The sequence below is a fragment of the Ovis canadensis genome, chromosome 2, assembly GCF_042477335.2.
Source record: "Ovis canadensis isolate MfBH-ARS-UI-01 breed Bighorn chromosome 2, ARS-UI_OviCan_v2, whole genome shotgun sequence".
Taxonomy (NCBI): Eukaryota; Metazoa; Chordata; class Mammalia; order Artiodactyla; family Bovidae; genus Ovis; species Ovis canadensis.
The window spans coordinates 232,556,998-232,581,964 of record NC_091246.1 but is presented as its reverse complement, the minus strand read 5'-3'; the positions used below and the strand labels follow the sequence as shown (position 1 = coordinate 232,581,964).

The 24,967-nt window shown below is 43.1% G+C and overlaps 1 protein-coding gene across 3 annotated transcripts in view; it reads left to right on the top strand.

Moving 5' to 3' along the window:
- The window catches only part of DOCK10 (dedicator of cytokinesis 10), a 310,443-nt gene that overhangs the window by 42,904 nt on the left and 242,572 nt on the right, over nucleotides 1–24,967 (top strand). The window lies entirely within an intron of this gene.

Here is a 24,967-nt window from a genome sequence, read left to right as displayed (position 1 = left end):
AGGTTGTCAGCTCCAGGTTGTCAGCAGAAACATTTTGAAGGTCTTTTCAGATAGCTTTATAAAATTCATTCCATCATTCTATCTCAGGCCCAGGTAAAAAGAAACAAAATTATGGTGACCTGATTTGATATAAGTGATTATCGATATTGACTCTTCATGGCCATCTTTTCCTTTCCTAAGAGCTGATAAACCATCGTGTTAATAGCCACTCTAGAAATTTGCTGGAAATAAACATTAAACAAGATGCTGGAAAGCAGAATGTACCTCATATTCCTTTTATGAATTCTGCGATGCATTTGTGCATCTCAAATCTTCTGGCCTATCCATGCATCTGCAGAGCCCCTAATGGCAGTTGAGTTCTCTCAATACAATACAAAGTAGTTTCATGGGTTTGAAGTTCAAGTCCTCAAAGCTATTGCTGAGGGCTTCAGTTTCTCCTTTTCAAGGGTCATTTACCTTTTTCAGGCAAAGATCACTGATGCTGAGAAGACAAGAGCAGTATGAAAGATGAATTTTGATATCCATCCATACTTTTCTTCAGTTTTAAGTAGCAGGCCTATCCTTTCCTTGTTGGTTTTCTTTCCAAATGTAAATTAAAACTATCAATAGTTTGGAAATATACTCAAGTCACTTATGTTGGATGGTGTGTGCTGGGCATAAGAGGAGAATAGAGGGGCATGCAGAAGAGAGAAATAACTTTGGTCATAGGACCTCAGCAAATCTACTTTTTGGTTTAATTGTGGGATAATTGCTTTACAATATTGTGTTGGGCTCTGCCATACATCAACATGAGTCAGCCATAGGTATACATGGAAAAATATGTGAGATTTGACTGGAAGCATTCAGATGGACTCTAAGTGGGGAAAGTGGCAGGAGCAAAAACATAAACAGGAAACTGCTTAAATATTTAAGAAATAGCTGCTGCTGCTGCTGCTAAGTCGCTTCAGTCGTGTCCAACTCTGTGTGACCCCATAGACAGCAGCTCACCAGGCTCCTCCGTCAGGACACTATTAATTTACCTAGTAGGTAAGATAATAAGGGCCTTGCAGACTGCTTCTCATTTGAATAACTTGATGGACTCAGGTTTTAAAGGTTTTCAACTAGAGCTATGATGTAAGTGAATTCATAAACTTAACCTGAACGATAGAAAGATAGCAGTTAGAATTCAATAGTAAGCTATGCCACTCCAACTAAGACTGCAACGCATGGAAAGGAGAGAAATAGTCCACAATGTAGAGGCAGGTAGAAATGTGAATATGAATTTCCTAAGTGGTAAAGAATCCATCTGTCTGTGCAGGAGATGGAAGAGACACAGGTTCAATCCCTGGGTCAGGAAGATCCCCTAGAGCAGGAAATGGTAACCCACTCCAGTATTCTTGCCTGGGAAATTCCATAGACAGAGGAGCCTGGTGGACTATAGTCCACGGGGTTGCAAAGAATCAGACATGACTGAGCGACTGAGGATACACACTTGAACAGATACATATATATATAGATATCTATATATATTATATTTGTTCTGGAAAACTATTATTTGCTTTGGAAATTTTCTTTACCTGTCCCCCTTTAGTGCTCTTTCCCAAGGTGTGAAAAGCAGACCAATGAGTGTTTTCAAGATTACTTTTGGTAGTTTCCCACACAGCTTTAAATAACATTGAATTACACTATAGAAATTTAGAAAATATAGAATTATTTTCTTTTTAGTTCTGTATCAATACTTCTGGTTACATTGAGGATAAAAATGTCAGTTTAGTGTTGGTTTCCTTACCACCTGCCTAAGAGTTGCTAATCTCTCACTTTTTACAACGAGAGAGTGGGTTTGGACTTAAGCTTTGGGAGGCAATGGTATTGAACCGGAACTGAACAGCAACATTTCTTTAATTTTGCCCTCATAGTTTAAAATTACCTTATTCTGTTTTTGGTGGCTGATACTATTCTGTTGATGGTCAATTTAAAATAAGTTTATGAAAAGAAATTAAATCATTGATTCAAATGATTGTGTTAGGTGTATAGCAGGTAATTCAATGATTTGGCAAAAATAAAAATGATGGTACATGTGTGACTAATATTCAATCAGCCATGCTCTAGTATAGTACAGATGTGAGAGTTGGACCAGAAAGAAGACTGAGTGCCGAAGAATTGATGCTTTTGAACTGTGGTGTTGGAGAAGACTCTTTAGAGTCCCTTGGACAGCAAGGAGATCCAACCAGTCCATTCTAAAGGAGATCAATCCTGAATATTTATTGGAAGGGCTGATGCTAGAGCTGAAGCTTCAATATTTTGCCCACCTGATGAGAAGAGCTGACTCATGGGAAGAGACCTTGATGCTGGGAAAGATTAAGGGCACGAGGAGAAGGGGGCAACAGAGGATGAGATAGTTGGATGGCATCACCGACTCAACGGACATGGGTTTGAACAAACTCAGGGAGATAATGAAGGACAGGGAAGCCTGGCGTACTGCAGTCCATGAGGTGGCAAAGAGTTGGCCATGACTCAGCAACTAAAAAGCAGCAATGCTCTAGTAAAGGCCCAGTTGGAATTGCCAGAACTTTACATGTTTTAAAGATATTTTTCTCTCCCCTAAATTCACCAATTACTGAAATCATGTTCTTGTGTCCCTGTTAGTTGGCCTAGTGGCCTTTGGAGAATGGAATGGAGTTAGATGTCCTCCCTGTAGGGGGACAGCACTGGCATCCTGTTCTCCTTGAATCATAAAGTAACTGATTTGACTCCTGGAGATGCGTCATTGTTTTGTGGTGCTGGACTCCTTTCAGTTCGGTTCAGTCGCTCAGTCATATCTGACTCTTTGCAACCCCATGATCTGCAGGACGCCAGGATTCCCTGCCCATCACAGACTCCAGGGAAAGGACTCCTTTGGTGTAAGGTAATAAAAACTCTATCTCTGGCAAAAAGGTTTTATCCTAAAGAGAACATGAAGTCCCTGTTTCTCAATTCACTTCCGAATTGATTCTAATACATCTAATGACCTCTTTTCCAAAATTAGTTTCATGAAGGGCTTGATTGATTTCAGGCTCTTTATAGATTTAATTTAATGTTCATCCTCCATTGTATTATGGCCCAGCATGAGTAAAGATGGTGTGTATGATTAGAGAAACAAAGCAAGGCCAAGGTTGCTCCTTTGGGGGTCAAGTGTAGAGCAGCTTTTATCCCTGACTCTGAAGCAGGGTGATATGTGGACTGAATGGCTGACGGGCAGACCCTAATGGCTCTTTTAATGCAAACAATTGATTCTGGAGGCATTTTGGAAGGGCTGCTCTGAAACTGCATCAGCACACTCTTGGCATTCTTGGTTTTTTCTTAGGAAAATAAATGCTCTCTAGACTGTTAAACCAGGCCTGTGGCTTTATGCTTAAAGCCTAGATTTTTGAGTTGGAAAGATGAGTTCAAGCATGGCTTTGTTTTTTGTGAGTTTGCAAGGGCTCAGTCGTGTCCAACTCTTTGCAACCCCATGGATTGTAGGCTTCTCTGCCCATAGAATTTTCTAGGCAAGAATACTGGAGTGGGTTGCCATTTCCTACTCCATGGGATATTCCCGACCCAGGGATCGAACCTGAGTCTCTTGTGTCTCTTGCGTTAGCAGGTGAATTCTTTACTACTGCACCAAGCCTACCATAACCAATTACCACAAATGGACAACTTACATTTACAACAACAGGAATTTTTTACAGGCCCGAAGTGGTCAGTGAATCTACTAGTCAGCAAGTCTGCACTCTTCTTGAGGTTCTTGGGGCAAATCTTTCCTGTGTCTTCCAGTTTTTGGTGACTCCAGGCATTTCTTGGCTTGTGACTGCAAACTCCAACCCCTGATCCTTCTTCACATAGCTCTCTCTTCTTTCTGTGTCTTCCCTTCTTCTGTCTTTTATAAGGATACCTATCAGTAGGTTTTTAATATGCTGTTTAGGTTTATCATAACTTTCCTTCCAAGGGACAAGCATCTTTTAATTTCATGGCTGCAGTAATTTTGGAGTCCAAGAAAATAAAATCTGTTCCTTGCTTCTTGAAAGGAAAGCTATGATAAAATGTCCATATAGTTAAAGCTTTGGTTTTTCCAGTAGTCATGTATGAATGTGAGAGTTGGATCATAAAGAAGGCTGAGCACTGAAGAATGGATGGTTTTGAATTGTGATGCTAGAGAAGACTCTTGAGAGTCCCTTGGACTGCGAGGAGATCAAACCAGTGAATCCTAAAGGAAATCATCCCTGAATATTCATTGGAAGGACTGATACTAAAGATGAAGCTCCGATACTTTGGCCATCTGATGAGAACTAACTCATTGGAAGACCCTGATGTTGGAAAAGAGTGAAGGCAAAAGGAGAGGGAGATGGCAGAGGATGAGATTGTTAGATAGCATCACTGACTCAATGGAGATGAACTTGAACAAACTCCAGCAGATAGTGAAAGACAGGGAAGCTTGGTGTGTTGCAGTGCATAGAATTGCAAAGAGTTGGACATGACTTAGCAACTGAACAACAGTCGGTGGGTTTAGGGCCCATTCAGATAATCCAAGATTATCTCATCTTAAACCTTAATTTAATTACATCTGCAAAGAACCTTTTCCCAGAAAAAGGTTGTATCTGCCAGTTTCAGGAATTAGGATGTAGAGATATCTTTTTAAGAGCCACATTTAACCCACTATAAGAGATAATCATATGCTTACATCACAGATTAAATAAGAAAATGCTGAGCAAATAGGACATGTTCAAGAAATGTTAGTCATCATCAGCTTTAGGATTATCAAATAGCTTCTTGGATTTGTCATTCTAATATTTACTTTTGGTAAGCTAGCTGAACTTAGGGGCTTACCTGGTGGCTTAGATGGTAAAGAATTTGCCTGCAATGCAGAAGACCTGTGTTTGATCCCTGGGTAGGGAAGATCCCCTGGAGAAGGGAATGGCAACCCACTCCAGTATTCTTACCTGGAGAATTCCATGGACAGAGGAGCCTGGCAAGCTACAGTCCATGGGATTGCAAAAAGTCAGTCAGGAACAATGACTCAGTTCAGTTCAGTCGCTCAGTCATGTCCAGCTCTTTGCAACCCCATGAACCGCAGCACACCAGGCCTCCCTGTCTTTCATCAACTCCAGGAGTCCACTCAATCCCATGGCCATCAAGTCAATGATGCCATTCAACCATCTCATCCTCTGTCATCCCCTTCTCCTCCTGCCCTCAATCTTTCCCAGCATCAGGGTCTTTTCCAATGAGTCAGCTCTTCACATCAGGTGGCTAACACACACAAATAACTGAACTTAATGGTGGGCTTGGTAATGATTAAACCTGAGGGATAGGTATAAGACTCTAGTTGCCTTTGAACATTTCATGGGAGAAAACATGGCTTCTGTTCCCAAACTGACTTGGAAGTCATTAACCTTATATTATCAGGTTAAATACACATGATGGAAATTTAAAGAGACACTATTTCTTGTAGTTTTAGCAGACAAGGAAGCTCATTAGGGATTAGGGATACAAATGAAATACCAACTCCATAAAATCTGGAACAAGAACTGCTTTTAGATAAAGCCTTTTATTTGAAACTAAAATAAGTGGAGAGTATCTCTGTGCTTTGAATATATACTTTTTTGAACAAAAGATTCATTTGATTAAATGCGAAGTCAACGAAATCAATAAAGCGTGACTTCAGGATTGTGTGTCTTTCCTCTGATTCTAATTGAGGGTGTTGTACCACTAGAGATAATTCTGTTGTGAAGATCCATCTTCTGGTGGAATGGTGGAACAAAGATCCACCTTGCACCCTCAGGGAGCTCAAAATCTCCTTGAGGGAATTAACTCTAAACTCCAACTCTAAACTATAATTGTGACCTTCTGAAATTCTTTTCCATTATTAGTTAGAAATGGCATTTGTAACGTTACATAAATTTTTTCCCTGGTCGTTCATCAGTTCTTACCTGCACATCCCACCCCAGCAGCACTGATAACGGTTTGTACCGATTCTTCAGTGTGTTCCCGACATCTCACAACACTCTGGACCGCTCCTGGGAGCTGTGGGTAATGAGAGGCTCTCCACTGGTTCCCTTCCATCTACATTTGTGGGTTATCTGTCTGTCCGCCTGAGCCCACGGTCAGCTCCTTGAGGCATGGTCCAGCTATTGTCACACCGTGAAAAGTAGTCACAGAAACACTTTCTCTATCTCAGTCTACTCGCCAGTTAAAGAGAGCTGAACAGTTGACCAAAAGTCAGCCACTAAAACCAGAGAAATAAATGAAAGTGGTTCTTTTTCACATGTGTCAATAAAGAGCCCTAAGCAGAAGCAGATTTATTTCTGAGTTAAGTCACTGAGAAAGATTTATGTTCTTGTTACTGTTGTTATTGCATTTCCTGGCGAATGCTCACTTTTATTCATCATGCCACTTAAGGATGAGACCTGAAGAGATGATACAATGATGAAATGATACTGAGGATGACAGTAGGTTGTTTTTACAAACTAGTAACAGCAGAGGATTTTTGCACTTGAAGCCTCTTCTCACAATGGACACCAGGGGGCAGTGCTCATATTAAGAGATTTCTGCCTCAGGCAGGAAGTGAATCCATCTGCATAAGTGCCCTGCCTCCATGAGGGGCACAGCCATTCTCGTTTGAAACTCTTTTCCTCACTTTACTTTCCAAACATCATTTATTCATTCGTCCTTAATGAGGCTCAAATCTTTTAGTCTCTAAGAAACCACATCTAACTCTTCTGGCCAAATTAACTACCGCCTCTCGTCTTCCAGGCTTCCCTGGTGGCTCAGTTGGTAAAGAATCCACGTGCAATGCAGGAGATCTGGGTTCGATTCCTGGGTTGGGAAGATCCTCTGGAGAAGGGAAGGGCTACCCACTCCAGGAATCTGGCCTGGAGAATTCCATGGACAGAGGAGCCTGGCAGGCTACACAGTCCATGAGGTCACAAAGGGTCGGATACGACTGAGCGATTTTCATTTCACTTCACTTCACTCTCATCTTTCATAGTACTTTGAATAAAACTAGTCTTTAGGCTCTCTGTTGTATACAGTTGCATACCTCTGGTAAGCCCCACCCACGCGTACCAACATCCCCAGCACCTGCTTTTTGCCTCCTGTATACCTGTTGCCAAATGCACACACCTTGAAAGATTGTCACAACTACTATTACTTGTACTGTTATCAGCTAACTAGCAACTTTAAAGCTAATCATTTAAAAATGGTGATAACATACCACTACCCGTAATAATCTCTGGCTTCCCACTAGAAAGCAGCACTAAACCAGTTCAGCAGGTTAATTCCTTTAGTGCCAAATTAACACCTCACTTTCTAGTAATTGTTTTTCTTTTGGGGAATAGCTAGAACACTGTTCTGAAGCCCCTCTCCTCAAAGAGAAGTCAGAGAGGCTGTGATGGGTACATGGACTCACCATTCCAATCCCTACATCCTGCCCCTCTCTTGGCAAAGATACCCTCCAGATGTTGTAAATATGTTGAAATTCTGTTGGCCTCCTAGCCGGATTGGTGTTATTACTTTCCATGAGTTGTGGACAGGAAGTGCTCAAAATAAAGCAGTTGAAATGTGGAATAGGCTGCTCTAAGATATGTTTATTTCTTTTTTAAGTGGAGAAGGGGAAAGAAGGATTGCTAGGCAATGGGGATGAAGTTCAATTCTATCAGATTTGCTGCACTACATTGTGTCCATAAGTGACCATCCTATACTACTGAACACTTAAGCATCCATTAGAGGGGTAGGTCTCATGTTGGCTGTTCCTATCAGAAAAAGGAAAGACAAAAGAGAAGAGTAGTTAAGTGGGTTGTTTCTTTCCCTATTAAAGCATTTACCTTTTGGTCTTCCATACATGGAAAGTACAATTCCATTAATGACTGTAATAAACAGAATGTATATTTTCAAACGCTAAGAGTTGCCCAGAGGTCATGATTATTTCCTTGTGTTTTTAGAAACCTGATACATAAACGGTTAGGAACTGCAGCAATGAGACTGAAGCGTGACCTGTAAAGCTAGTTACTGTGTGTGTGTGTGTGTGTGTGTGTCTGTGTGTGTGTCTGTGTATCAGTTTCTTGGGGCCAGCTGTATTTTTGTATAGAAGGTGTGTGATGTGAAAAGCCACATGCTCTTACTCTTTGATAGTCTAGTTTTCGAATTTAAGGTCACTTGTCAATTTAACAATGACTGGATCAGTGCCTTGTAACACCAAGCAGGATGTGTTCTGAAGAACCATCAGGGGGAACCTGTTACATCACACATAATAAAGCTTTCGGTCTACTGCTGAGCTTTCCCAAGCACTTGGCATTCAATAGAATAAGTTCTAATATTTACTGCTATGTATTGTCAGGTTATAATTCTCAGGTTGGAGACCTAGGAGAAGTTGCTTCTTTGGACTTAATTTTTCTCCTCTGAAATTTTGGACAGCGCACCAGACGGTGCTCATTTTAGGATAAAGAACCCATCCGTTCTCTACATCTGCATCTCCTTTCTTACCCTGCAAATAGGTTCATCAATATCATTTTACTAGATTCCATATATATGTGTTGTTTATCTCTTTGTGACTTCCTTCACTATGTATAACAGGCTCTTGATTCGTCCTACTCACTAGAACTGACTTGAATTCATGCTTTTTGTGGCTGAGTAACATTCCATTGTATATATGTACCATATCTTCTTTATCCATTCATCAGTCAACGAGAGAGTGGGATGAATGGAGAAAGTAGCATCAACATACATACCCTATCGCCTGTAAGATGGATAGCTGGTAGGAAGTTTCTGTGTAAAAAGAGCACCAGTCTGGTGCTCTATGATGGCTTAGAGGGATAAGATGGGGGAGGGGAGGGAGGCCATCGAGGGAAGGGAAGTATGTATAATTATGGCTGATTTGCATTGTTGTATGGCAGAAACCAACACAGCATTGTAAAAATATATTTTAATTAAAAAAATTAAAAATAATCCATTCAAAAATACCATTGTGGTATTTATGGGTAAGCTTTTACTAATAGGACATTGTATTTTATTTGAGATTGACACCAGAATGTAATCCCCAAGGGGCAAGAGTTCTCGTCTCCATGTTCACTGCCCTAGCTTGAGACAGTGCCTGGCATAGGCTGACCTTCAGTAAATATTCATTAAATGGAGATTTCTTCTTTCCATTTCCACCCCCCTCCCTTCCTTCCTTTCCTCTTTCCAAGATTATTAAGAAGGAAAGGACGGAAGGAGGAAGGAAGGTTGACATATTAACACCTCATTAAGCTGAACCTGCTCCCTGGGGTAACATGCAGAAGCAGCCTTGGAAGTTTGCACATGAAATTTCGTGCTATGGGTGATATTTCAAGAGCAACACTTTTGTAAGAGAAAAAAGTACATTGCGGGATGTCAGCCGTCTTTTTTCCATCTAGAAATCACTGGCAGAGGTTATTGATGACCCTTCAGTTAAGAGGAAGAAGTCAGTGAAGTGAGTGTCAGGGTGTTAAGAGTGGATGGGAGAAGAGGAAGGAAAAAAATAGGGCCTTTAGATGATGCTTTCTAGTTGTTTGCCTGGAAGGGAAGGTGAGAGAGTTCAGGAGCCGTAGAAATTTCAGGGTTGAAGAGATGTTATTTTTGTCTGTATGATGTGTGGAAGAAGCTTTTATGCTGCTGAGGGGAAGGAGCCAGTAGAAGGGAGAGGAGTGATGGATGGAGCAAGATGCTGGAATTGATGAGTGCACAGAGATGGGTCATTGCTTCTGACACTGAGGACGATGTAAGGAGGATGTAAGTAAATATTTACCAAGAAAAACAATAATACAAAAAAAAAAAAACCAAGGTGCTGAGCCAAGTAAGACCAGATGCTTCCAAGTGATTTTAGTAAGTTCATTTGCCACTTATTCATTCATATTCATGCTGACTCACAGACAAGCAGCAAGAGAAGCAAAATTTTAAGAAAAAGATGGAAAACATGTAACTCATGTAACACTTATTGGGAATTGGAAATAGATTGCTATTTTTTGTTTGTTTTTTTTAGATTGCCATTTTTAAATCATCTATGTCTGGCTCTGGGCTTCCCTGGTGGCTCAGTGGTTAAGACTGCCTGCAGTGCAGGAGATATGGGTTCATTCCCTGAGTCGGGAAGATCCCACAGAGAAGGGAATGGCAATCCACTCTAGTATTCTTGCCTGGGAAATCCCATGGACAGAGGAGTCTGGCAGGCTACAGTACACAGGGTCCAAAGAGTCAGACATGATTGAGGGACTAAACAGGCCCACACGATGACTGGCTCTTAGAATACCATGAGATTGCAAGTGATACGAACTAGACCTGGGGGGTGGCACAAGGAATTGAAACAAGGAATCTCACAAGTCTCTGGGACACCTGAGGTCATATACCTTCACAGATTTTGGAACCTACACTGGAGAAAACACAGATGGGAGACAGCCAGAGAGACGTGTATTCATTCCATGGAATGCTGTCTGTATCCCCAGCCCCACACAGTCACATCGTGCTCCTCTTCTGGAGCCCCCTGGGTTCTCCACTCTCTTCTGGACACCAGTCTTCCCTCTGGGAATCTGTCTCCAGATCTAACATCCTCTCCGTGGCTTTGGGCCACATTGCATGTCTGGTAATGACTCTCTTTCCAGATTCCACTCTGGTCCTCCTTGGCTTGCTGGGAGCTCTGGACTTCAGTTCTTGTGCTCACCATTCCTGAGATGAGCCCCCTGTGTCATCAAGCCTGGGTTTCACATATATTCCCAGCATGTACTGTTCTCTGACCCTTGTCCTCCATCAGCTGTGCTTACGAGCTGGGCTTGTTGCCTATTGCATATGCATGGCCATGAAGAAGGAGGCAACAAAGATTACTCTAAAGTCTAAAGAACAATGGTGCAGCCATTAAAACCAACAGACAACTACTGTATATAAAAGAGATAATCAACAAGGACCTACTGTATAGCACAAGGAACTCTACTCAACAGTCTATAATAACTTATATGAAAAAGAATGGATATAAGTATATGTATCACTGAATCACCTTACTGTACACCTGAAACCAACACAACTTTGTAAATCAATTATACTCCAATATAAAAGAAAAATTAAATGAAAACACGCAGAAGAGGACAGTTGCAAGGCAGAGCTGACTCAGAAACAAGACACAAAGGCAATGTTGAACTTGGCAGGAAGCAGAATATCTAAATGGAAATGTGGAAATAGCCCTTCACGGGGGGTGGAGTAGATTTTGAAATCAGAAGTGAGGATTTAGGGATCCCAGGTTAGAGGAAACCAAGTTCTCAAGAGGCCACATGAACACTGAGTTGGAACTCTTTCCTCTCCTTCCTCTGCCCCTAACCTCAGTCACCATGATTAGTGAAGCTTCAGATCTTGCTTCTATCCCTCCTCCATCTAATGTCTGGGGCTCCCATCCCCTCCCAGTCTGGAATTTAATCTCCTTCCTAGCCAACCAGCTCCATGCAGAACCAAGTTCCAAAGCTGCTCAGCACTTCTTATCATATTCAAATTAGATCCCTTGACCCTTAAGTCCTGCTCATGTTGCTAACATTTATTGACACCGTTATACCAAATACCTGCCTAAATGATTTCACATGGATTACCTATTTTTATTTTTTCACCTTATTTGATTTTCATAGCAACCATGTGTTGTGCTATGCTGTGCTGTCATAGCCGCTCAGTCATGTCCAACTCTTTGTGACCCCATGAACTATAGTCTGCCAGACTCCTCTGTCCATGGAGATTCTCCAGACAAGAATACTGGAGTGGGTTGCCATGCCCTCCTCCAGGGGATCTTCCCAACCCAGGAATCAAACCAGGGTCTCCTGCATTGCAGGCAGATTCTTCACCAGCTGAGCTACCGGAGAAGCTCCATAGCAACCATACCTGGTAGAAATTACTACCAAAGTGACCATGCATCCAATTTTGTCTCTGCATAGTCCCTATTTATGCCTAATATTCTGGTGTCATTATTAATAGCACCCTCTAGAAGGGTCCTGGTTTGGACCAGCAGTTGTATGGTCATTGTAACTGTTACCACGCTTCCTTTCCTCAGTTTACAGATGACACCTAGAGACGTGAAGTCTCTTATCCATCATCACATCTCATCACATCGCTGATCCATGGCTGAGCCAGGACTTGGACTCTGGCATCAGACCCCACAGAGACAGCCTGTAAACCACTGTATTCTGATTCATGTTTGTGTGTGCATGTGTGCTGGGTAGCTTCAGTCATGTCCAACTCTTTGCAACCTCATAGACTGTAGCGCCTCCCAGGCAAGAATATTGTAGTGGGTTGCCATACCCTCCTCCAGGGGATCTTCCCAAATCAAAGCTCAAACCCTTGCTTCCTGCGGCTCCTGCATTGCAGGTGAATTCTTTCCTACTGAGCCACCAGTGAAGCCCCTGATTCATTTTTACTGATTCCTTTTGATGGATGACTGGTCTTTAGGATTTCTTTTGCTGCTGATTTAGTTCCAATATTCTGTGTCGTACCAAGCAGCTTAGCCTTTCACTCCCTTTCCCCACGACTGGTGACCATCATGTCCCACTGCAGTCTGACCCTCAGATGTAGGGTGAGCTTTTCCCACTTGGGGCTGAAGTGGAGAGGAGCAAGATGGGGTGCTTACTGGAAGCTGTAGGAGACTTAAGAGAAATTTATTTTTAGGGATGTAAGATGTGAGCAATTTGGCTCAAAAGACCTGAGCAAGAATTTTATTGAAAGAGAAATGGTTAAGCCAAGTAGTGTCCCAGGCTTTTATTTTGGATAGCTCGCCCATTGAACTCAAATTATCCCACAGTCAATGCCAATGAAGCAAATAGAATCAGTTACAATACAGTCTAAAAGGCCTAAGAACAGCTATGCTGCATACAAGTACACCTCATCTAAACAGACTTGGTTTTTGTTCAAATTGAATTTTGAAAGTCAGTTGTGGTCTTTTCATGCAAAAGCAAGTTGATGGCCATGGGTGTGAGCAATGCATACATAAAAACCTTCCATTGCATACAACACCTTTTTCTCAAAAAACAAAAACAAAACCCAAAAGTAAAAAATACATCCATGGTCACTTTCCACATCCTGAAAACAGTGAACTTACTAAGATTCACACAGTTAACCAGGTCTTCATCACCAGTGTGCCAACATCCACTTCCTGTCATAACTGAAAGTAGCTTGCCAAGGGCCCTTCTGATCACACACCATCTCGTCCAGACTTTGTCACAGGTGTGTGGCTCTGCCTTTCTGTGGAACTAGGTAGAAATCTGAAACCATTGCTTAACATCAGTAGCAGGTGGTGTGATCCTGTGTCACTGTTCAGAACACTTGTTGACATTTCACATATGTACTTTTATACAGATTATCTCACTTAATTTTCACAACAGTCCTCTGAGGTGAGTCTGAAAGCAAGGAAGAGTTATGTGACTTGCTGAAGAGGACCAAGCTGGTGAAACCCACACCTGACTTCCCAAACCATTGCCAGCGGTTGGCAGAGTCCTCCTTGTGTGTGTCCATGTGCTGCCCTGACTCTTTGTGACCCCTGACTGTAGCCCGCCAGGCTCCTCTATCCTTGGGATTCCCCAGGCAAGAATACTAGAGTGGGTTGCCATTTCCTCCTCCAGGGGATCTTCCCAATCCCTTCCCAGATAGGGATTGAACCCATGCCTCTTGCATCTCCTGCACTGGCAGAAGAATTCTTCACCACTGCGCCACCTGGGCAGCCCAAGTCCTCCATACCCAGCACACACACTAGGCAATACAGAAGCTGTCTATAAGGTTAAACTTGCTTCTCAAGCTTATATCCTCCTTAACTCCTTCAGAGGTGGTCAGAAGATAAATTGCTAGGCTATTCCTTTCCAAATGAATTCGATATATTAAGTGGATTACAAAGTGATCTAAAGTGCTGTGTCCTTATCCTTAAATGTGTAGTGACTGTTGTTTTTCAGTTGCTAAGTCATGTACAACTCTTTGCGACCCATGGACTGCAGCATGCCAGGCTTTCCTGTCCTTCCCTATCTCCCAAGGTTTGCTCAAGTTCATGTCCGTAGAGTCGGTGATGCTATCCAACCATCTCATCCTCTGTCTTCCCCTTCTCCTCAGGATCTTTTCCAGTGAGTCAGCTCTTCGCATCAGGTGGCCAAAGTATCAGAGCTTCAGCTTCAGCATCAGTCCTTTCAATGAACATTCAGGGTTGATTTCTTTTAGAGTTGACTGGCTTGCTCTCCTTGCAGTAGAGGGAACCCTCGAGAGTCTTCTCCAGCACCACAGTTAGAAAGCATCAACTCTTTGGTGCTCTGCCTTCTTTATGGTCTAACTCTCACATCTGTACATGACTACTGGAAAAACCATAACTTTGACTATAGGCACCTTTGTTGACAAAATGATGTCTTTGCTTTTTAATATTCTGTCTAAGTATGTCATAGCTTTTCTTTCAAGGAGCAAGCATCTTTTAATTTCACGGCATGCAGCCATGACTGTATGGCTGCAGTCACTATCTGCAGTGATCTCCAAGTGCAGGAAAAGAGAATCTGTCACTGCCTCTACCTTCTCCCTATTTGCCATGAAGTGATGGGATCGGATGCCATGATCTTACTTTTTTGAATGTTGAGTTTTAAGCCAGGCTTTCACTCTCCTCTTTGTGTAGTGATAGACTGCTTTAAAAGGCAAAATATGTTCATAGGAAATTCCTTCTCTTATCCCCCCCCCACGTTGGGTACAGATTAGATCTTTATTAAGATTTGCGCTAAAATATTTGGCATTGGTTTTGAGGAATGGAGTAGGATCATATCCTGATGACACTTATATTTCTAAAGACCTAGGGGCACTTGCAGTTGAATTTTGGGAAATTTCATCATGTACGACCATACTTACAGACTTTCAGAAGTAGAAGCTCACCAGTGTGGAGGTTGGGATCTCAGCCCCAACTTATCCAGCCACCCTGAGAAAAATCATTGGCACTGCAGCTTGACCACGTGCTGACATGCTTCCAGGTCCAAGAAGGCAGGTATAGTCTAGGCTGATAGGAAACCTGCCACAAGTTGGTCAGGGCTTCTGTAGCCCCTCCCTCCGTGCAAAGCAGGGCTCCTGTGTCCTTCTTAGCTAAGGGTCAGAGTAGGCGAAGGGAAGAGAATTCAGTTCCCTGAAATCTGAGTCTTCCTCCTATTCCTTTCTGCTCCTAAATAGAAAACAGGATGACAATACTTTGCCTAAAGGGTAAACATGAACATCCTGTGTTCTGCCTTGCATTCTTCTCTTCTAAAATACTGAGAGCGCAGAGATTTCTTCTACTGGAGAAGGTGTTCTGCTTCTGCATGACTGCTACCATCGCCCAGCAGGGAGAGGCGTGACTGCCTCACTGGGTGTATGTAGCTATCAACTCTGAAAGTCCCTGAACACAGCTTCTCTATTTATTGGATCCTTACTCCGTTCTAGGAACAGTGTTAAGTGCTTCATTTGGATTATCTCATTTACTCCTTCTCATCCTCCCCAGCGGGCACTAGTGGTAAAGAACCTGCCTTGCCAAGGCAGGAGACATAACAAACACAGGTTCGATCCCTGGGTCCAGTTGATTCCCTGGAGGAGGGCATGGCAATTGACTCCAGTGTTCCTGCTTGGAGAATTCCATGGACAGAGGAGCCTCTTGGTGGTCTACAGTCCACAGGGTCGCAAAAAGTCAGACAGGACTAAAGTGACTTTGCACACACGCACACATCTTATTGGGTAGGGATAAAAAACTATCATCAGTCCCATTTCACTGAAATGGAAGCGAAGTTCAAAAGGTTGCTTTTGGGGTCAGTAATCCAGGTAGTGACAAACTCAGGTGTAGGGTACACCAAAATGATCATACCATACTTCTGAGGAAAAACCAGCCAAGTCTTACTGTTACCATCCCATCAGTCTGCTCCTGTTTCATAGGACATTGCTGTGTACACATTGGAGTGATTATTCTGGCTACTGGGCTGGATCAAGATGGGGAGCAAGGGGATCCTGCTGGCTTCTGACTTGAGAAATGACCTGATCACCAATAAAAGGAAATGGGTTCAGTTGAACCTCCATCCACTCCCTCCATCCCAATATTTTTCTCTTCACTCTCACTCGTTAGAGTGCTTCTACATGTTTTTCCACATTGCCTGTGATTCACTGTTGCCTTTTTAAAAATATTGGTGGGGGAATGAGAGAGATACCAACAACATCTCTTCCTATCTCTTCTCCACTCCAAAGCCCAGACATCTGTTACTGGACTTTGTGAATCTATAGATAGAGAAAGCCTTAGATTCTAGGCTTAGAAGGAACCTGAGGTCATCTCTTCCTACTCGCTAACTTTGTTGCTGCTGTTGTTCAGTTGCTAACTTGTGTCCAACTCTTCCGAGACCCCATGGACTGCAGCACGCCAGGCTTCCCTGTCCCTCACCATCCCCAAGTTTGCCCAAGTTTATGTCCATTGAATGATGATGCCTTTCAACCATCCCATCCTCTGCCGCCCCCTTCTCCTTCTACCTTCAATCTTTCCCGGCATCAGGGTCTTCTCCAGTGAGTCAGCTAGTTGCATCAGGTGGCCGAAGTATTTCAGCATCAGTCCTTCCAGGTACAAAAAAAAAAAAAAAAATGTATTCAGGGTTGATTTCCTTTAAGATTGACTGATTTGATCTTGCTTTCCAAGGAACTCTCAAGAGTCTTCTTCAGCACTATAGTTCAAAAGCACTCTGAGGCACTCTGCCCCTTTTGTTGTCCAGCTGTCACATCCATACGTGTGTGTGACTACTGGAAAGACCTCTAACTTTATGGACAAGCAAACTTAGATCCAGAGAGACAGAAGTAACAAGGCCTGTCTGAAGTCTTAATTAGTGTCAGAGCCCAAACTCCATCCACTGCTGTTCCCATCACATCCCCCCGGGATGCAGGGTACCCAAGTCCTCTTGCAGAACCGCAGTAGCTTCATTTGTCTGTAGCAGAAACTGAAAATAATAGGAACACAAACTTGAAGAATCCACAGCCTGCACTTTAGGATTTAAAGAGAAGTTGAACATTATCTTATCAAGTTAATCTTTTGAATATAGCCCTGCCCCTCCTGCTTCTGCTGGGTTTAAACCTTGCTTTGTCCTTACTTCCTTTCAACAGCCTGAGCTGGGAGCTTTGCGCCAACCCTAAAATGATAATGTTGGGCTGCTCCCCTGAGTCCTGGCAAAGAATATGGAGTTGAGATTTGCTCCGGTTGACACTATCCTTTTCAGCTCTCAAATTGGTTTGGAAAAGCACATTTGAAAATGACTTAAAAGACTGCCATTTTCATGTTTGGAAAGCAGTTCGTGATTATTGTAAACGAGATTTAACTTGGAATGTTTAGGATGTGGGTGGCTAATTCCTGCCACAATTCAAAGGGGAGAGAAATGAACACAGAAAATAAAATAGAACAAGTACTGAAAGTACAGTTAATAGCTCATTGATCCAGCCACGGCTGAGAACATTTTTCACATAGCTAACTTTTGAAGATCATATAATTGACCCCATTTAGTCATATACTTTTAAGAATTAAAAGCTGTTGCTGGTGGAAGTTTATCTCAAATGTTTCACAGGTTTCTCTTCCTTCTGGAGCTGTCACCGCTGAACATAATTTGACTTTTCTTGTTGTAGAGCATGGGCCCTAGGCACATGGACTTTAGTAGTTACAACACACAGGCTCAATAGTTGTGGCTCACGGACCCTAGAGCACACAGGCTTCAGTAGTTGTGGTCCATGGATTTAGGTGCCCCGTGGTATATGGAATCCTCCCATGCTATGAATCTTTTCTGCATTGGTAGGCAGATTCTTATCCACTGTACCACCAGGGGAATCCTAGCTCTTTCTTTTATCAGGGCTTGCACTTTTACGTTAGTTAGACTCAAGCATGCACCCTGGGCTCACTGACTGGTAATGAGGAGCCAAGGACACTTCCTGCTTCATCTCACTCTTGACCTTGACAATTCATTCTAGTGCCAAGGCTCTCTTGCTGGTGTATTTATATGTGACTGTATTAGCATTGATTGAACCTTGACTTACAGCTCTGTTACTTACCTTTTTTGGCTCTTTCTTGGAATAATGATAATAAACATATTAGTTTTATTCATAATACAGCAAAAGAGTGATAAAATCTACCATTTATGCCAGTGTTTTATTCATAGCATGTCTTTTGTTATAATAACTCTGCAAAAGAGGGCATCTTGGTTCCATTGTACCAGTTGAGGAAAATAAGGTTCAAAGGATTTGAACTCAGAATCACTTCCCAGGTACCAAGATAGAATCATGCACCCTCATCCTTGCCCTAGGAAAACAGTCCGGAGTCCCATTTGGTGGTGTAGGTCTTACGTGGCTAGTTTAATTGCTGGGACCCCTGCAACCCTTTGAAGAAGTTAAAAGCTGTCAGCACCCCATCAGTTGCTTGAATCATGCACCTTCATCCTTGCCCCAGGAACACAGTCCACCGTCCCATTTGGTGGTGTGGGTCTTGGTTGGCTGGATTAATTGCTGGAACCCTTGAAACCCTTTGAAGAAGTTAGAAGCTGTCAGCACTCTATCCACCAGGAGGGACGTCCTTCCAGTTCTAAGTGGCTATGCCCTATTCCCACTGGCCCAGGGCAAGTCACAGTTACATTGCGCCTGGTCAGAGGCTTTTGCAGGGTTCGTTCAGCATGGTCTTTGGAATCCTGTGTATGGTGGCTGTAACTTGGTACAGATACGAAAACCCTTTCTCCACCCCACTCCTGTAAGCATCCCAGATTGATGAATTGAGTACTGTCTCTTTGGGGCCCTGCAGGAGTTGTTTCTGTTGCTTCCCAGAACTTGGCTGTGATCAGAATAGTTGAGGTTGCAAAATAAGTGCCCTCTGGGTAAGTGAGGTATTATTATATTATTTTAAATGTGTTTACTCATGGGAAAGGACTGGGAAGGAGTTATGGAATTGGTCTCATGTTACCATGGGACCCAACTTCAAAGCTCAGAGGAGGCATGCCCATTCCCCCATCACCCAGGGAATCATGTGTCCCTCAGCAAGGAAGAGTCAGAGATTTTTTTTTTTTTTAACCACTTGTAAAGGGGACAGGGAAAAAGTAAACAATGTCTGAAACCCTTAGATCTCTTTTCTCTTCCATTAATAACTAACTCATGTGTATTGAATCCTTACTTACCATATGCCTGGCACTGTGCCAAGCACTGGGCACAGGGCAATTGGATCCTCATGAGTATCCATTCATTTAACAGAGGAGGAAACTGAGGCTTAAAACTTTTGCTTTACACCACAAAGGTAGCAAGTATCTCAACTGTGGATTTAAATTCCCAGTCCACTTCCCAGGCTTTTGCCTAACTGCTACACTGTACTGCCTTCTGCTAAGAATAAGAAAGATTGACTCTGACCAGAGAAGAATGCAGTCAAATGCAGAAGCCTGAGAAATGTAAGGTGTGATATTAATGAAACATTGACGTTATCCATGTACTCAGCAAGAAGCTGCTGAGGAAGCTGCTTGAGAGAGCAATGAAGGAAATTTTTTTGAAACACCTAAACATACCAAAGAGAAATCTGCTTTCAGCTGCACTGGTGCCAAAGGGAGGGAAATGAAGAAAAGATGTGCTTGGCAACAGCACCTGGGTTTCTTAAATGAAAGAACAGTGTGCCTGTTTCCAAAGTGATTAATTGTACAACTCAGTAAATGTCAGCAAGTCGAAAAGATGCCTGTAAAGGGGAGGCACTATGATTAAGTGCAAATGAAGAGATAGGAGCTGAAAAAAGAGAACTCTACAAATCACAAATGGGGGAAAAGAGGTCATGGTTGCTATCAAAATTGACGTAAGTCCCAAGCTCTTGAGTTGAGGTAGCACCAAGAGAGGCAGAGATGCAAGTTGATAAGGAATAACTGGGCCTCAGGGAGAATCACTTTGCTGGGTTGTGTTTTCCACTTTTTTTTTAGCTAAGAAAGCACTGATCAACTCCCTCCTATCCTGTCCGTTTAATTGAATTTATATACCTGAGGGGACTTACCCATCTGGAAATAGACAAGTTAAAAGATTCTTGCTAATCCCTGCCCTGGAAAATGGCCACGTCCATGAACCGGTTTTACTCAGCTTGGGGTTAAATCCTCAGTTGCCTTTAGTCTAGGAGAGTTCTCCTCCTTTAGGGTCACTTTCACTTGGTCACAATTGCTGAGCCTCTGGAAAACTCACAAAGAACCCCGACGAGATTCAGACTTTGATGATGATAATAATGAGGAAGAGGAGTTTATTTGTACTCCATATTGATTGACTGATTCACTCCACAATGCACTGAATTCCCATGGAAAGGCTGTGCTCCAACTTAAAGAAGTGGGTGCAAGTTTCAACCTTTGTCCTTGGTCTCCAGTTTCTTGCCATCGTACAACTCTGTAGAATGGCGCTGGTGGTGAAAGAGGGGCAACGAAGTCTGGGAGACAGTTCCACTCCTCCACCAGCTTCAGAGTCCTCACCAAATTTTCACGCTGGCCCAGAAAAGCGAATGGCTCGTTCCCTGTGAACAGCAGTTTAGGCTGTCAACTTCCCATGGACTCGAGGCCAAGTGGTAGCAGGTTTTCTCTTGGAGCCATGTCCAGGTTCAAACAGTGTCCTAGGGTGATGGCTTCATTCCTGTTGGACCCAAAGTAGCCTCTTTCCTGGGGGTATTTCAGTGTTAGCCAGCATCTTTGTATGTAAGGACAGATACTGCATCAAGGAGTAGCAACGGCGCCAATCACGATTCCTTATTCCCACTATATGCTTTCAGAGCCAGCTTGAATAGGTGAGTGGTTTCTGCCAATGAATGCTTCACACAGTAAATACATCTTTTTAAGAATTCTGTTATCAAATTCATTACAATTTTAAATGTTGTACGTTCCCGTCAAAATGTAATTTAAATGGTCACCCACAACATTCTGCTAACACTACTAGCTGCCTTCTGAAATTGTGATCCAAGGAAACATCACAGACGTTCTTATGAAGGACAAACCAGCTCTCAAAGAGGATGTTCCAAGGTTGCCTCCATACACCCTGCCATGTGCCAAATAATATTTTTCTGGTATAAATCCACCTTTGGAAGATACAAGGTTTACTTGGCACATATTTGGCTTTCAGAACTGGTTTTAAAAAGCTCATACCCTGTAGCCAGATCTGGCTTTGCCAGTTACTTGGTGTGATTCTAGCAACACGTCACTTAACTGCTCTGTGCCTTGGTTTCCTCAGCTGTAAAATGGGGATGATCAGATAATGACCTCATAACAGAGATGTAAGTGGATTGGTATGTGTAAATATTAAATAGAACTGTGCTTGGCACATAGTAAGTGCTATAGGATGGCTTACTTTATGGTAAATATTATTATTGTTATTATTATTGTTCACTGAGCATCTACTTTATGGTTACAGAGGACATGTAGTAAAGCAAGCACAATCCCAGCTCTTACAGAAAGGGGATGACAGCCCTTAGAAAGGAAATCCATCAGAACATATTTTCAGCTTGTTTGGGAGGAAGGAAACCCACACGGTGCAGTAATAAGGACTGACATTCTGAACTGTGTGGTGTGGGCTATCGAAGATGCTTCTCGGGGCAGGAGACCAGTCTTCCACTCTCCCCATCAACAGAGGTAGCTTCACACTTATTCAGTGATTGATGAGGTAGCTTCGTGGTAAAAAAAAAAACAAACCCATCTGCCAACACAGAAGAGACAGGAGACTGGGGTTCAGTCCCTGGGTCAGGAAGATCCCCTGGAATGGGAGATAGCAGCCCACTCCAGTATTCTTGCCTGGAAAATCCCTTGGACAGAGGAGCCTGGTGGGCTACTGTCCGTGGGGTCACAAAGAATAGGAGACAACTGGGTACACACATACACATATTGATCTTTTCAGGTCCTCTCCTCCCACCGACATCCTAATAGATGGTAAAGAATAATTTCTGTGTTACAGTGGATATTCTCGAGGCTCAGAGAGGTCAAGTAACTTGCTCGAGATGACACAGCATATGGTTGGCAGAGCCTCGACTGAGCAGGAATCTGTCTGACTCTGCAGCTCATGGGAGCCTCTCTGCTGCCTCTTCCACCAGGCTGCTGCCTGGACTAGACTTGAACTGTGTTGCCCAGTCCATACATTGCCAGTCCCTCTGTGAATGAAAAGAAAAGTGAAAGTGAAGTCACTCTGTCGTGTCCAGCTTTTTGCAACCTCATGGACTGTAGCCTACCAGGCTTCTCTGTCCATGGGATTTTCCAGGCAAGAGTCCTGGAGTGGGTTGCCATTTCCTTCTCCAGTGGATCTTCACAACCCAGGGATCGAACCTGGGTTTCCCACATTGCAGGCAGACGCTTTACCCTCTGAGCCACCAGGGAAGCCCTTTCCTCTATGAATAAGTCGACATATAAGGAGGGACCCACTTAGTTTGGGTAGCCTGAGTACTCTGCCCTCTGGCTCCAGGAACAGGAAGAAGAGCCCTGGAGGCCCACTTCTTCACGTGGTCAGCCCCATACCTGCTCACAGGTTGACACGTGTGCCAGTTGCCATCTTTCTTCAGTGTGAGTGTGAGCCAGGCAGGCAGGCTGCAGACACACCCACCTCCGCTGGCCAAGGGGTGCTGACCCCTGTGCTACTTATTCTGGAAGCATCTGCCCCTCTGCTGTTGTCACATGCTCTAAGGTTCTGTCTCCCGGGGTTGGTGGTGGGATGGGCGTCAGTTAGCCACTTTCTCACACCAAGCATCGCCTTCCCTGGAGCTCCAACCCCCTCCGTGGCTCTGTTGAGAACTGTGGCTCCTCTTTCTACCGTGTCCTCCTGCCCCCGAAGTCCTTGCTCATCCTTCATTTTTAGTTATCGCTCAATATGATCAGGTTCACTTTTCAACTTTCAGAGAAACTTTCTGAAAACTCTGTTCAAAGATCCATCCCTCCACCCCCACTTTCTCACTGTAATGAATATATTCCCCTTTTATACAGCTCTTTTGTAATTTCACTTCGACTTTGGGAAGGAGGAAAGGAAACATATGAATTCATTTCTTAATTATGATATTTGCATCTGAGCTTATGTTGGTTTTCTAAGATAACCTCTTGCTATCAGCAATAGCATTCCATGCACATTTAATGCTTGAAGGCCAAATTAATGACTCATTTTATTAACACTTCTAAGAAACTAGCAGACACCTTCAGGGAATTGAGTCTTCCTTTTAAAGTATTTCCTGTGAATCAACATCTATGCCAAAGATGAGGGGAAAAGGGACCTTATCTCTGTGGGTTGATCTATCTCCTCCCCCACTTTGCCACATCCCTAGCTTAATTTTCTCTTTCAAACATCTCAGAACCCAATCCTTTTCCTGCAATTTTGAATTTGCATCTTTGAAATTTTTCATAAGAAAACATTGGACTATATGTCCAGCTGTCATTCTCTGGTTTTCATCCTTCCAGCGTCTTTTCCACTGGATAACTGTGGTTGTGTATTGAATTCCCAAGAAACTAATTCCTGGAGGTTCCCTTTCCTTGATGATGGAAGTTAGAAGAGAGAGAGAGAATTTTGAGACTCCCATCAGTAATAGCAGTCCATCAATAATAGGGCTGAATTCCTCAGAGACAGTTCAGGGATCGATGAACAAAGGACTCTAATAGCCAGAAAGCACATCATCTATTTCCCCAAAGACTTTGGCATCTGCCCGATCGTCTGACTCCAGAAGCGACCCCAGAGGTTAGCCAGCCTTAGGGAGAGATGGCTAGAAAGGAGTTTGGGATGCAAACTGCCTCTTTGCTGCCAAGCACATGGTTTGCAACTTAGGGCTCCACCTTCTCTTATTTGTAGCCCACAGGAGGCTGCTGGAATGTTTAAGCACCTCCAGTCAGTGCCTTGCTGTATTCAAGCTCTTCGCCCCGAGCAGATGACCAGAACCTGAGGGAATGACTGGAGGGTGATAGGTCATGGGGTATGGGAGTGGGTGGGCGAGGGTGGGCACTGACATCCAGGGAGTGCCAAGGAACAATCAGATCTGAAAAGGCACATTCATAATCATGGAAGCCCATTCCATATTTTGTGTCTGGTGGGACACCATTTATATATATATATTCAACATGCAAGCCAGGCAGGCTAAATTGTAACCTCTCTTCAATAAATGCCCTAGTTGTTTAGAGTAAAAAAAAAAAAAAAAGGTTTAGATTAGCACCCGGGCACTCCGACAAAGGTCCAGAGGGACTTAAGGGACTTGCCAGCATCATTAGCATTTTTTTCTTCTTTTTCCAGCCGCACTAAAATATGTTTGCTCAAAACAGAGGGAGATGAAAAACTACTGGCAGCCAGTACCTCTTAAAAGAAAAAAATATTTTACTCCTCTGGCAAACATACCAATTAAAACGAAGCTGTGTTGTGACAGATTACGGAGCAATTAATGCCTAATTGAGCTTTCTGCTAGATGCTTCTGTGAAAGCTACTTTACTGGGGCCCGAAGTGGCCACACCTTAGAGGAAAAGAAACCTCCAAACTTCCTGTAACACCCTCTGCGCTGAGGGGCCCAGAAACCAAAGAAAACATTTTTACTTTGAATCTCAGAGAGTTACACTGACAGGATTAGCTTGACAGAAAGATCTCGACATTGTAAATCCTACTGGGGATTTCATAGTTTCCTCATTTGTAAGCAAAATCCATTTTCCATGAGATATTTTTAGCGCAAGCATCCCTGTTGTCTTATTTTCTTGCAGTACACCATTAGATCTTGAGGCCGGTCCAAGCCAGTCACGTGACTCCTAAGCATCTCTCGGTTCCCTCCTAAGTGACTAGTCTCTCAGGAGTCAGGGAATCCTAGACTCTTAACTGCCAGAGACCTTAACGTCCTTCCTGAAGCCTTGAATTCTTATTGATAGGATGTGAAAATGCTTTACAGCTGCTGCTTTTTTTTTTTTTTATCCTGAGAGGTCAGCTCGGCAAAGCTCGATGCCCGACCTCAGTAAACAGAGATATTTTCAGCCATGCAAGCCGCCTATGTAAATATAAAAATGTATCAGGCTGCAGAACTGCA